The sequence below is a fragment of the Strigops habroptila genome, chromosome 8 (assembly GCF_004027225.2).
Source record: "Strigops habroptila isolate Jane chromosome 8, bStrHab1.2.pri, whole genome shotgun sequence".
Classification (NCBI taxonomy): Eukaryota; Metazoa; Chordata; class Aves; order Psittaciformes; family Psittacidae; genus Strigops; species Strigops habroptila.
This window is the reverse complement of record NC_044284.2, coordinates 19,290,250-19,303,338: the sequence shown is the minus strand read 5'-3', so window position 1 is coordinate 19,303,338 and position 13,089 is coordinate 19,290,250.

Here is a 13,089-nt window from a genome sequence, read left to right as displayed (position 1 = left end):
GTTTGGAGTTATTTTCCTGCTGGTCATAGCCATCCTGGATCTCTGTAAGTAAAAGAAATCAGTAAAAGAGATCTGTAGAAGAGGCCAGTATATGATTCTTGCTTCTTTATCAGGCTGCTTAGTAAATTAGATAATCCTCTTCTATTGCTGTTTGGTTTGAGGGATGTCTGTTCTAGAAAAACAAATACAGATAAATCTGCCTACCTATTTAGATATCTGAGGAATGTCTATGAAATTAAAAGGCTAAATATTTATATTTAACTGTGGTCATTGCATATTAATTATTCCTGTTCCTACTTACAATATGATGTGCGATGAAAGAAATTAAAAAATGAAATTTCCTGTAGATGTATGTAGATTATCGTAGCTGTCAGTCAGCCTGTCCTGATAATACTGTGAATCTGAGCATTAATTTTCAAATGTTCTCCTTTTCCTGGTTTTCTATCACCTTGCTGCCTGCTATTCTTAACTCCTGAGCAGCCAGCATTTCGATTGGAGGAAGATGAAAAGTAGGTGTTTCATGTCTCTGTTTCCAATTGAGGACAGCTTAAAAGCTGGAGAGGTGCATCTCAACATTTGTGGTAAAAACTGTGAATACGAATCACAACTAAGCACTATGTATTTTCAATTTATTGTATTTACATCATGTGAGATTTGTATAAAGTAATTAGGAGTTACTTAATGTGACAGACACAGAAAGTATCTTTATTTTTGATTTCCAGCTTTTAGAACTGGCCTGATTTCCACAAGCGCAAGGCAATGACAGGTGCTGTCTTTTACATTGGGCTCTGAGGTTGTGGCACATTTCTGAGATCCAAGCCATTTGCTGCTACTTCTGCACTTCTGAAACTAACTTCTTAAGGTATTCAGGATTATAAACAGTGATTTATATTATTCCCTGATATTGTCGGTTATGTACAAAAAGCCTTGTATTTTCAGGAAAAATACTGCAATTCTTAAAGCACAATTAAAGAGCAACAGACCTAAAACAAAAAAAAAAAAAAGTTTGCATGAGCTTCCATGCATCATTTGGGAATTTAAATGTCTTCTTTTTATTTTATTACGATTTGCAGGGGTTTTTCTGGTTTTCTCTATTGAAAGGAGGTAGTGCTGATAAAGAAACAGCTTTCTCCTCCTCCTGCTTGGTGTGAACTTGTGCCTTCAAGTTAATAATCCATATATTTAAAAGTGTGCATGCACGTAAATAACAATTTTTAAAAAGAGAAAGGGAAATGCTGTGAGAACCGCCTCAGTAACTTTATGAACTTAAGTGCTGACTGCTCTTAAGAGTTATGATCCTTCTGTTCTATGGTGAGCATTGCTGTAGGGTCATATTACTAGTCTTTGTGCTGTATATATTTCTTTGCCTCCATGCAATAAAAAGAACCCCTGCTTTTATTGTAAGCATTTCCAATTTGTAACAGATCAGCAACCCAGTGCTGTTTCTTTGGCAGGGTGAGGCCATCAAGACCTACCCTTTATGGGACTTTCCAGGTGATTTACTAGCTTATGACTTTCCCTTCATATCACACTTGAAGTTTCATCAAAATAATTTGGAATGCACTGGGAACAAATAAATGGCATAGGCTAAAGTATGTTTGCCAAGACAACCATACTAAAACTTGCCAAACCAAACATTATTGTTAGAAACATGGCTTGACCATAATGCCTGTCTCTGAACTGGAGTGGGAATGGTTTCATGGGAAAGTTTGCTCAACAGTATATGGGCTCATAGATCCTACATTTGGAGAAAAGACAGCATACTTAGTTTAGATAAGTTTAAACTGCAGCCAGTACTGTGGTTTGTGGCTGATCTTTATTACCTGCTATCTCTTCAGATTCTACTTTTTTATTTCTTAAATGTTATCTCAAGGTAATTCTTGATTCAAGATGTATTGATTTATTTATTTATCTATCTATTTATTTATTTCTTTATTCATTTCTTTATTTATTTATTTTTGAAACTAGTTTCGCGCATTGTTCTTTTTGAGGACACATTGGAGAAAGCAAACTGTGTTTCCATCAGAGAATCTTCTTCCATTTTGCCTTTGAATTTTGTGACTGTAAGACACTTCACAGAACATGCAGCTAATTCTTGACCTTACGATGTTTGGGTAGTTTAGCTTGAAGCGTCATTGCAGCATTTGAAGTCAGGAAAAAATAAAGGTTGCATCAAGAGATTGTTGGGAAGGAAGGGGTAAGAGGTGGGCTGGATGTTGGACTTACCAGCTTTGCGTTCAGTACTGAAGTCAGATTCTGTAATTTAGTAGTGTCATCTAAGAACAGCTCATACCTTTTAAGTGGCTTAAAGGCTGAGGCTCTGAGAGGCAGTTTCCACACTTCTTGTAGTCTACCTGGAGTCTGTTGATAGAGTTATACTGGTCATGGGTGAGAACGACTGAGCAGGGTAGATTCCTCAGCATCCAAACCTTGAGCAGCCCCATAGAAGAAAACCAGCACAAGTTGATAAAGCCAGCTGCTAATTTAGCTGAGAAGTTTTTTTCCCTTTATTTTTGTGAATGAAACGCTCAGGTGAGACAAGTGCTGCGAAGAGGAGGGTGGCAGCAGGAAAGCCATGTGAGCAGTTTGTCACCTGGGGACTGGACTGAAGTAGCACAGATGCAGGGCGCCAGATCAACAGGATGAAAGGGGATTAAGTAATCAGAGTAAGTTCCTTTTCCTGATAAACTCTGTGGAAAGTTTGCAGTTGTTCCCCCTGGTTCTTCAGCAAAGAGCTATGATTAAACAGCAATGCTGAGATCGTTTCTCCCCTGTATGGAATTTATTTCAGTGGCTTCTGAAGAGGGAGAGGGGATGATGAAGCATTAGACTACTGTGCTTTCAGCTGCCCTTTCCTTTTCCCTTAAGCTTTTCTATCAAGGATCATCCATATATATGCCATCTCGCCTCATGAATGTGTCTAGTGTTTCATTTTGTCCTTGGTTCAAATTCTCAAGTGGTTTGTGGGTTTAGGGCTTTTTTTTTTCTTTTTCTTTCTTCCCAAGCACCAGTGCAGCTCATGTTTTGTTCTTCCCATAGTTTCCATCACACTTTGATGAATTTTGACTATGCTTTCACCAGCATAATTGTCACTTGTCTCTGTATTACAGTTTCTCAGCTTGTCATTTAATAACTGAAATACTAGGACATATAAGAACATGGGAAATGACATATATCACCCAGTTGTCACGTTTGGAATTGTAGCAGCTCTGTTGCACATGATACAGTTGTAAATTAAAATTTTCCATTGACCTGCAGCTTAGGAGGGTATTCTCAGTACAGTATTTGCTTAGTCAGTTTTGCTGCTCTTGGTATATTTATATCTGGGGGTTTTATATTCCTGTTTCTTATTTCATTTTGCTGTTCCTAGTAAAAATCCATTTCTCTGGCATGCCCTTGCCTTTGGGAGGTGGTGTTTGCAACTGTTCTTGAGATTAGGTGAAAGGTTGTGGTTGTAAACTGATTGGCAAAAAGTATCCAAAATCCTGTGTGTCTTTTTCTAAGCTGGAAGCTGTGAAAGGTGGCTTTTCTTAATATCAAACGAGAAAGGAGAAAATTATGTCTTTTCAAAATGTCTGTATCTGAAATAATTTAGGATGGGAAGGTTTTATGAGACCTATCTTTATAAATTCTGGGATTGATGTATTTGTCTCTTTAAAATTTAACTACAGTTGAAAAAAATTAAAGATCATGTAATTTTGGTAATGTAATACAGAGCTATTTTTGGTAACTAAGAAAGCTTGTGAAAAGGACCTACTTTCCACCAAGACTAGCACACTGAAGCCAATATGGGTTCTGAATCGACCCCAATTTTGAGTCATGACAGGCCCAAGATCGCTTTAAAAATCTTGAGGTCTCAAATGCTTTCTGATTTGCTTCAGACTTTACAGGTAAGTTCTGCCTTGGTACAAGTGCTTGAAACTTCAGACATGTTGGTGTTACCTTGCTGAAGCTGAGACTGTAGGTGTCAAAATCCCCTTTTGAAGGGAAGGACTGTTTCAGCCTTCGCTAGGGAGAGGCTATTGTCTCTTCAGAATAAAGTAACAGATATTTCAGGAGTGCTTTGAAGTCGTGCCAGCCTCCTCACAGAGCTGTGAAACCTGATACCTCTGCTTTTAAGCTGTTTACCAAAGTACAAACTGTAGTACTTGTGGAATTCATTCACTGACTTCCAAACTCGAGTCTGGCCTGGGAATGGGAAGAAAGAGTTTAAGAAGAAGGGAATAAAAAAGGCTTCAGTGGTATGTGGCAGTTAACTGTCAACTTTGGCATCTTTTCAGATTCGTGGCTTCATGCTTTCTAGAGATAAACTGTGACTTTTCCCTAAGGACTGGAGGATTTTATTTTCTTTTCCACTGAAGCTCTTAGGATTGTATGACTGCAGGAGCTAAGTGAAGTGCAGAACTAGCAGCATAGGTGCCTGCCATGCTCTTAGATTGTTAATTTAAGGTCGCAGAACACTTCTTGCAGCTTGTTCCTATTTGCATTAGTTTCTCCATGTTTTCCATTTGTAAAACAGATAAATAGGACCCCTCTGTCTGTATTACCATGCTTTGTCATGTTTCATCTGGGTTTGCCTGAAACCTTTTGACTCATTAACAGGTGAATTGGAGACGTTTTATGGGCTCAGAGCATTTCTGTGCACCCTGCGTGACAGAGGATCTCGTGTCACAGCAGAGAAGGAGCAACCCTTGGAGCAACCAAATCTTCAGAGAGTCAAACTTTGTTATCGTTTTTGTTCTCATTAGAGCTCAAATGTGAGTGGGCAGCAAGGCCTCTGTTTCTGCTGTGCAGCCTGTTGCTTTTGGTTTATTTCAACAGAGTTGAAGGAAAGTATCCACTTGTGTCTCTTCATAGCGCTCTCTGGGCTTGTCTTGACCATAAAGGCAGGGGGATTGGAAGTAGATGATCTTAAGGTCCTTTCCAACCCTAACTATTCTATGATTCTGTGATTCTATAAAGTACATTTGAGTCATAAGTCCGGTTTCGCCCCAGATCAGGCTTGTCCAAATGCAGAAACCTTTAAGATGATGATGGTGGTGTTTTTACTTGAACTGGCTGGCCTGTCTGGTCACATACGCCACAGCTCGAGTTAACGCAGTTTGTCAGCTGCTAACGCAGTTATTCTGTGCAGTAATCCAATCCTTCTATGTAATGCAAGGGTTATTTTGCAGTGTGGCTGCTCTCTGCTAATGATCCCGAAGAGAGGGAAGGCAGTGAGAGATGTGCATGGCTTCCTACATTGGGGTGGGGGAAATGGAAAAGGTACATTTCTACTTGCTGAGGAGTGATATGACAGATTTTATGGACATGTAGGTAAAAGTCAAAAAGCTCAGGCTAAAACTGAATTGCAGCTGCCAAGGAAGGAAGAATATCAAGTAAATACTTGAGTAATCAAGGTGGAGGAAAGTAGAAGTTTATTACTTCATGTGGAAATGAACAAATAGTAGGTGATGTATTTGATGTCTTTCTCCTTTCAACTACCACAGAAAAGGTGAATTATGACCACATGCTTAAAACAGTCAATTTTAATAAAAATAGGACTGCAAAGGAACAGATCAGGTGTACTTGATAGATAAGAGAGGTTATGCAAGTCAGCAGGACTAGATACGATATCCTATAATATGAAAAATTTGCAAATGCTAAGCTCTCTGCCATTCTCTTTAAGAAATGTGGAGTCTCCTGGTGATATCAAGAAGGCAAATGCATTACCTATGTTTGAAAATGCAAGGGCAGCTGAGGGGAAGGGAGCCATGGAGAATTTAGAGAAAGCTAATGCTTATTCAGTACTGAAAACAATTAATGGCATAAATCATTAGATGATACTTTAAAAATCTTTCTTGTCCTTACAAATATGATAAATAACTATCATGGTGCCACTCTGTACTGGTGCTATTGGTCCTTTTTTCAAAGACAAGCTAGGACACAGTCCAACATGACAATCTTGTAAGCAAATTAGGCTGGTTTTGTCTATTGTGGTAAGGTGGGCACACCACCGGCTGAGACATCCCAGGAACAACAGGGATTTAGAATTTCTAATCTGAAGACTGCCCAGGGAGGTCATGATAGCTTCGCTGCTGGAGTCTTTTAAAAACAGTGTAGATATATGGCACTTGGTTTCGCCTCAGAGGTAGGATATGGACTAGATGGTTCCTGCGATTCCTTCCACTTCTCTGTTCCTGTGACTCTGTGACACGAGGCTAACTGGGGAGAAATCAGCTGAAGTGCAAATAACTCAAGTTAACTGTGCACTGAAGATACAACCCTCGTCTTAATAGCTGTCATTTTAAAACCTGTCTGGAAAAAAGTAGTTTCATATGGTAATAATGCCCCAGGAGCACATCCCAAGATGAATGGTAGGTTCAAGAATGATGTGGACTGATTGGAGAGGCTTCAAAGTGCGAATGATCTAATGACTAGGAAACAAACTTAGAAGGTGGACTGAAGCAATTTGGTCGTGTAGAGAATAAAACACCAGAGGAAACATTACAAGAGTCTTCAAATACTGAAAAGGCCGTTCTAAAGAAGAGCAGTATGTTGTTTGCAGAGAGCAAAAAGCTCTGCAGTAGATGGAACATGAATTAATAGAACTAAGGTGCAGCAGAGAAAAGGTGCAGGGAGAAAAAAACCCAATCCAAAACAGGGATAGCAGTGCACTGGAAAAGATTGCTTGGGTGACTGTGAAATCTGTGGTGATTTTAAAGAGCAGGTAAGAGAAACACCTCTCAGAAAGGACATGGAGATAGTTCTTCCTATTTTGGGACTTGGGGTGGACTAGAGGTCCTTCTAGTGTTCCTATCTGATTTCTTTTGCAAAGAACTTTTTTCTTCTGGAGATACTTGAAGTACTTGGGGGTTAAATTTGTTCGCTTCAGTTTCAAGATAGAATTGTTACTCTCTGTTCCTACCAAAATTGTCTGCTTAGCAAGTAGGGAAAGTAGCCAGGACTGCATGTAAGATTTTCACCTTTCTCTTCCTGTGTGTCTGTGATGAAGAATATGTGGAAGATAACCTGTCCTCTAACCCATTGCAGCTTGTGTATGGGAAGAAAGAGATGCAGTTTCTTCGCATGAAATGCTAGAGCTGTGAACAGATAGGCCATATTGAATATCCAGACATTGCAAATGAAACTGTTGTATGCAGTAGATGTGTATGTGCATTCTCAATTAGCATTTGCAATGGTTCTTCACATGACACCCAGACTTGCATTAATTGCACATATTTAGAGTTTGTTGCCAGTAAAATTCTCCCATAGCTAGAGCTTCTGTCTAAATTTTCTTTTGTCTTTTGGATATTAAGCTGTTGGAGAATGTGATGTAAATTTAAAAAAAAAGAACACAAACCTGGATCCAAAATGTAGTTCATATTTAGGCGATGTCAGATAGGTTGTCTGAGGCTAGATCTGTTAAAAACTACAAAATCATCTGTCATTTCTGTTTAGAAATTCAGAAGGAAGCAGACAGATTGGATCAGGCAACAGTCTGCAGCGATGTGTCCAAAACAAGAGCTTTTGTTCCAAACTGGGCTGATGCATGCCACCAAATATGCAAAGAATGCAGGGCCGTTTGTGGTGCTACTACAGATACCATCACCGGAAAGCTAAGCACCCAGATTCCTGTTGAAATAACATAGCACCCAAATTCCTGTTGAAATAACATTTCAGTTAAGATGAAGGCAAACAAAACAAGGGAAATCCAAAGCAGAAGGATGCTGTTGCCTGTAAGGACGCTCATGTTTGATATAAAATGATCTCTGTTTTTCTTTGAAATCCAACATTTGCAGAGCTCTCTCTCAAGCCAGTGCTTTGGCTCAGGCAATTAGCTGTGAAACCTTTCAGGGTCAAGGGTTGAGGTTAGTTACAAGAAGGGGGTTAAGAATTTTTGAATCAGCCAGTATGATTTCAATGAGAAATCTGTGAAGGCTGCATCCCTTACATCAGGAAATGATGTTTTTCCAGTTGACATCATTTCCAAAATCAAACACAGCCATATATGTGAAAGCTCTATGTATAAATATGTATGAATTGGAGGAGTTGTTGCACTGGCTTGTGAAAAGGTTGCACCAATGGCTCTGAGCAATTTTCATTCCAGTTTCAGTGGTATTTTTGTAGCACCATGACAATTAACAGTTAAGATTGCATTCATACTTTAGAGTAAAGTGGGGTTTATTTCTTGTTGTTAGGGATGAAAATAGTGGTTGAACGTAACCAAAATAAACACTGTTCTTAGGGAAAAAGTTTATCTTTCTGGAAAACTGTATGGAAATGTATTCCTTTGGGAATTCAAGGAAGTTCAGAGTCACTTTCTTTAAATTGTACAACTTCTGTGTAGCACTTGAACTGTCAGGACATTTTAATGCTTGAAGCTCTAAGCAGGCATAGATTGGAATCCACTCCTAGGTTGACTACATTTAAAGTAATTTAAAGGAGCAAAATTTCTAACATGGTGCTTCATTAGTAGTAGCTGAAGTAGATAAAGAATTAAACGAACAAACAAACAAACAACAAACAAAGCAAACCCACACAGCACCAAATCTGCCAAATGGCACACCTGAACTCTGACACTTGGCAGTTTTGGAATCAGCTCTTTTGAGCAGCTGGTAGAGTTCATCCTCAGTAAAGCAAATATTTTGCAGAAGCAAGTTTATCTTTTACCCCAAAATTTGGGGCACAAGAGGAGCGGCATTTTGCAGGACTGTGACTCAAGAGGTTGCTCTGTGTCAAGATCACCATCTGCTGATGTTTGTCAGTATGTTGTAGGGGAGGTATTTTTCATCACCTATAGGGGTTAGCTAAAGTAAATCTCCTCGGCTTCCTGGGGGTAACTTTTGAGAACTAATAAGCACAACTAAGCACATCTGGAGAATAGGCATTCATAGCTATTAAACACCATGGTGTTGGATGGTTACGAGCTCTCCTCCTGCTGGAGGGAGGCTGGAGGGGCCCTTGGTCTCACCCGAGCTGGCACTTCTGATGCTGAAATCAATGTTAGAAGTCTGGGTGCCTGCAGGTTACCTGAACGGGTGTCACAGAAACAAAAAGGCCTGGAAAATACTGATTAATATGTACAACCAGTCTGCTATTGTGGCAGCAGGGGCTGGCACCAGCAGTGAAATGGAAAGCAAAGCAGATTAAACTCCCTCTGGAAAGATCACTTGGTAAAGGCGATGATTTGGATTCCAACCTGCCTATTAGCCCATCTAGAGGAGTCGCTGCAGAGGATTCCCCCAGCCTCTTTTTTGATGAAGCAGTTAAGTGGTATAAAATCACAAATTCAACACAACTGTTATTTTACTGCTTTTCATTCAAACCATTTTTCAATTATGCTTCTTTGCCTTAAGCTCTTAATACGTGTATCAGATTAACAGATTTTCCTGCCTTTTTAAAAGGAAACTGTGTGCTGATACTAAGCAAAAAATTTAGGGGAGAGGGACAATTTATTTCCAGTGTCTTTATCTTCCATCAATGACAAGATGGGTCATAAAATCTCTCTCTTTGCAGAGTTTATGTTTTAATGATAGGTCTAGTCAAGGCTAAAAGGAAATTTCACAGTATATTTTTTGTCGAGAAGACTCCCAATGCTAATGAGCAGCCGAATCTGTCTCGGGGAAACAGTTTGTTACTAAAAATAAACTGCAGCCTAACTGTAACTAAAATCAGATTGCAGAAACCAAGCTACGCTGATTCCTGATTTCTCCTGCAGAAGGAGATGAATCTATTACAAACAGCTCTGATTATTACATGTTTTGAAATGTGCCAACTGAGCCCTGTTTTGAAATTAATCTACTTGTGAGCTTCTATGAAATACGCTTACAGCATTCTCCGGAGATTTTCTTCAGACTCCACAGAGCCAGCGAGGAACCAGTTCATAGTTATGAGGCCAAAAGGAAAAAGAGTGCACATGAGCTATTTATAGAATATGAAGCAAAACAGTGTGATAAAGGGCAAATGAAAGCTTTCAACGAGAAGCTTCTTTTTGTTCCCAGTCACGTGGTCTTTACATGCAATTTATTTTTTACTATACAGTTTAGCAGGGAAATTAAATCACTTAACAGCCTTTTTCTGGTTAGAAAAGAACCTTTCAGTGTTTCTTTACCATTTATAATACACTCAGTTGCAGTTGATGATGTTTGAGAGGGTTTGTTTGCAGAAGTTTCTTCAGGGGCCAGTGTTTTCCTGGCAGGTTCCAGCAGAAGCGGCAACCAGAGGTTGCCTCGGCGGAGCATTCGGGGTTCAGCATTGAAAACCACTCTGCTGCCCAGGACAAAATGCAGAGTTTTTACTCATGAGCCCCAGATGTTTGGGACACCAGAATCTGTCTCCTCTGAAACTTTGACAGTTAAAGACAGTAGTAGGAGCAAGTAAAGTGGAAGCCAACCTTTCTGATTGCTTTTGTGCCCCATCACCCACTGAATATAAATGTCTTTGTTCCCTATTCCTGCCGTTTTGTTCTCAATGCAAAGAGCAAAGGACATTTCTGTCCTGGGAGTTTATCAACTTAGCCTCATATGGGTATATTTTGAATATATTTCTTTCAGTCCTCGCTAGTTCATGTTAAGTATCTGTGCTCCATCTCCAGGAGACCTCTTTAAGCAATTCTGACCCTGCAAAAAACTTGACCTGGGTGCCAATTTGTGGCTTAGTCCCAACACCATATTCAACTCTTTCAGAAATGTTGGAGTTGCCAGTTTTTTTACACTAACTTAAATTAGATACTTTACTGCTTAAGTGCAATGTCTCCAAGAAGGGAAATGGTGCTGAGGAGGAATGAACTGTGTCCTAGACGTCCAGACAGATAAAAATGAATGGCTTCTCACATAGATTTCTTTTTATTATGTTTCCTTTTGCTTTGTCTGTGATAAAGTTTGAGGGAGGCTGAGGAAACTGGATAGTTTATCTCTCAAATATAGAGAATGATGATGTCATTTCAGAATATTTTCACAGACAAAGTGATTTATGGCAACAGCCTTTTTGTCTTGGATACTAGCAGAACATTTGAAGGTTTGCAGTGTGTGTGCTACCTGAGCTCCTCACAGCTTCAGCAGGTCAGGCCATCACCCAGACTGTCATGTTTCACCTTTGCCAGATTCTTCAGTCCTGGGAGCTCATGTTTTTGCTTAAAAATATTAATACTTCACAGTATTGTACATTGTGACAAGTGAAAGATTGGATAAAATTTCAAGGCTTTAACACCTGGTGATTCTGTACGGGAGCTAAACACTGCAGCTAGGAAGCTGGGTAGCAAGGATCAATGAATGTGATACATCTATCTGTATTCCCATATGTCAGTCTCTCAGACAATTTCACAGATTTGCTAATGGGAACAAGGCTTTTCAGTAAAGCTTCTTCAGGGCCCTTACAGAGATGTGAATGTACTCCAAAACCTTGACAAATTTCCACTGCTGCTTCTCAGACACATGAACTCCTTCAGAAGTCAGAAGTCACTCTGAATTTAAAGAAATCAATGCTGGCTTCCTGCTGGGATTCAAACTCTTTTAAGAATTGTGTTTTATGTGTGTACGTGCGTGTGTATATATATATACACACACATGTTTTTTCAAATACCCAGTGGAAATTTAGTGGAGTTGCAGGAACAGAAGAATGGAGGAGAACTAGTTGAATAGCCAGCGCATAACCCAAACACTGTTGCTGAGTCAATCCCCAAGAAAAACTCAGGGCAATAACACAAAGCCAGAGTTGAAAGACTTGGGGCTGCCCTACACAGCTGGGTCCAGTCTAATGCCTGGGAAAATCCTCACCTTCTATGCTTCTGCAGTATTCTTCCTGGACACTAAAACTGACCTAAAAAAACCCCCGACCAACCAAGCAAAACTGGAAGAAAAAAGAAATTGGGAAGTGTGGAGGAAAAAAGAGAGAGAGTTATTTTCAGGATTGTATTCTCTGCAAGTTTTACTTTACTGGGCAAAAATTAAACCTGTGATTTTGAATTTCTAAGATATGCTGTGATGGCTCATTCCAGTTGTCCGATACATTGTGCTCCCGTTTCCCTCCACACCTTGAACTTCCTGGTCAGACTAATGTCATCTCTGGTGGGATATTGCCTTTCCATCCAACAGCTGCACAGAGATGAAGTAGAGGAGCGAGTAGCTGCTATTGCGGCTGGTTGCACAGCGTGCCTAGCTCATTGTGCCAGGCAGGAAGGTGTTCCCATGTGTCATGCCCTGTGTGAAAGCAGCAGGGCCCAGGCACCCCAGTTGCAAGAGGCAGTGGCAGGCGTGTGGAGCGTGGGTCTTGGGAGCTGCCTGAGCTTGGCTTTGCTTCCCTCAGATAGGTGTTTATGTGCATGAAGCTAGTGCAGCTCTCCTCCTAAGTTAGGCTATGACCAGAGCTGCAGTCAGGAGGTTATAAATGGAAAAACAAAACTACCACCACGTGCTAGTTCCCTTAGCGACAACCTGGAGCAAAGGTGAGTCCAAGAGAAGGGCTTTAAAGCTGTGGTGCTGGAACACAAGTGGACACAAATCTGTCTGTCTCAGCCTGAGACTCATCTCTTGCTGGCGTGGAACAGGCTGATCCCATTCATTACTGTCACCTTCAAATATAAACCTGCTGGACAGATAGCTTTTCACAAAGCTATTCCATACTCCCACTATGTGCTAACAAACACGACTGTGCTTGTAAGAGCACACCGTAAAGTGGCAGAGATGGTCAAGAGGAACGAGACACAGGAGACTGGCTTAAGGGTATACAGGTCACAAGACTTTTTGATGAAGAGAACATGCAACTGACTACGTATGCTATTCCAGAAAAATAACTACCACTCGTAAATATCTAGCCCTCTTGCCATCTCTAAAGAATTTCTGCCAGCTGATGTAAGTATCTGAGGAAGAGTTGGAAAAGCTGTTGCCCACAGGCTGCCACCCTTGTGTGCTGGCTGGGTGAAACAGAGCAGCCTGCAAAATCTGGGGCAGGGGAGGATGAGTAGAGGGGACTCTCCTGCTCCCGGTTCTGCTGGATCATGTGTTGTGAACCACACGTGCTGCTGAAGTACATGCAAGAAGTGTATGCACAGGCACACAATTTATAGTAAAGACTTAAAGGATAAACTTTAATGGGCACAGACCTGTTTCA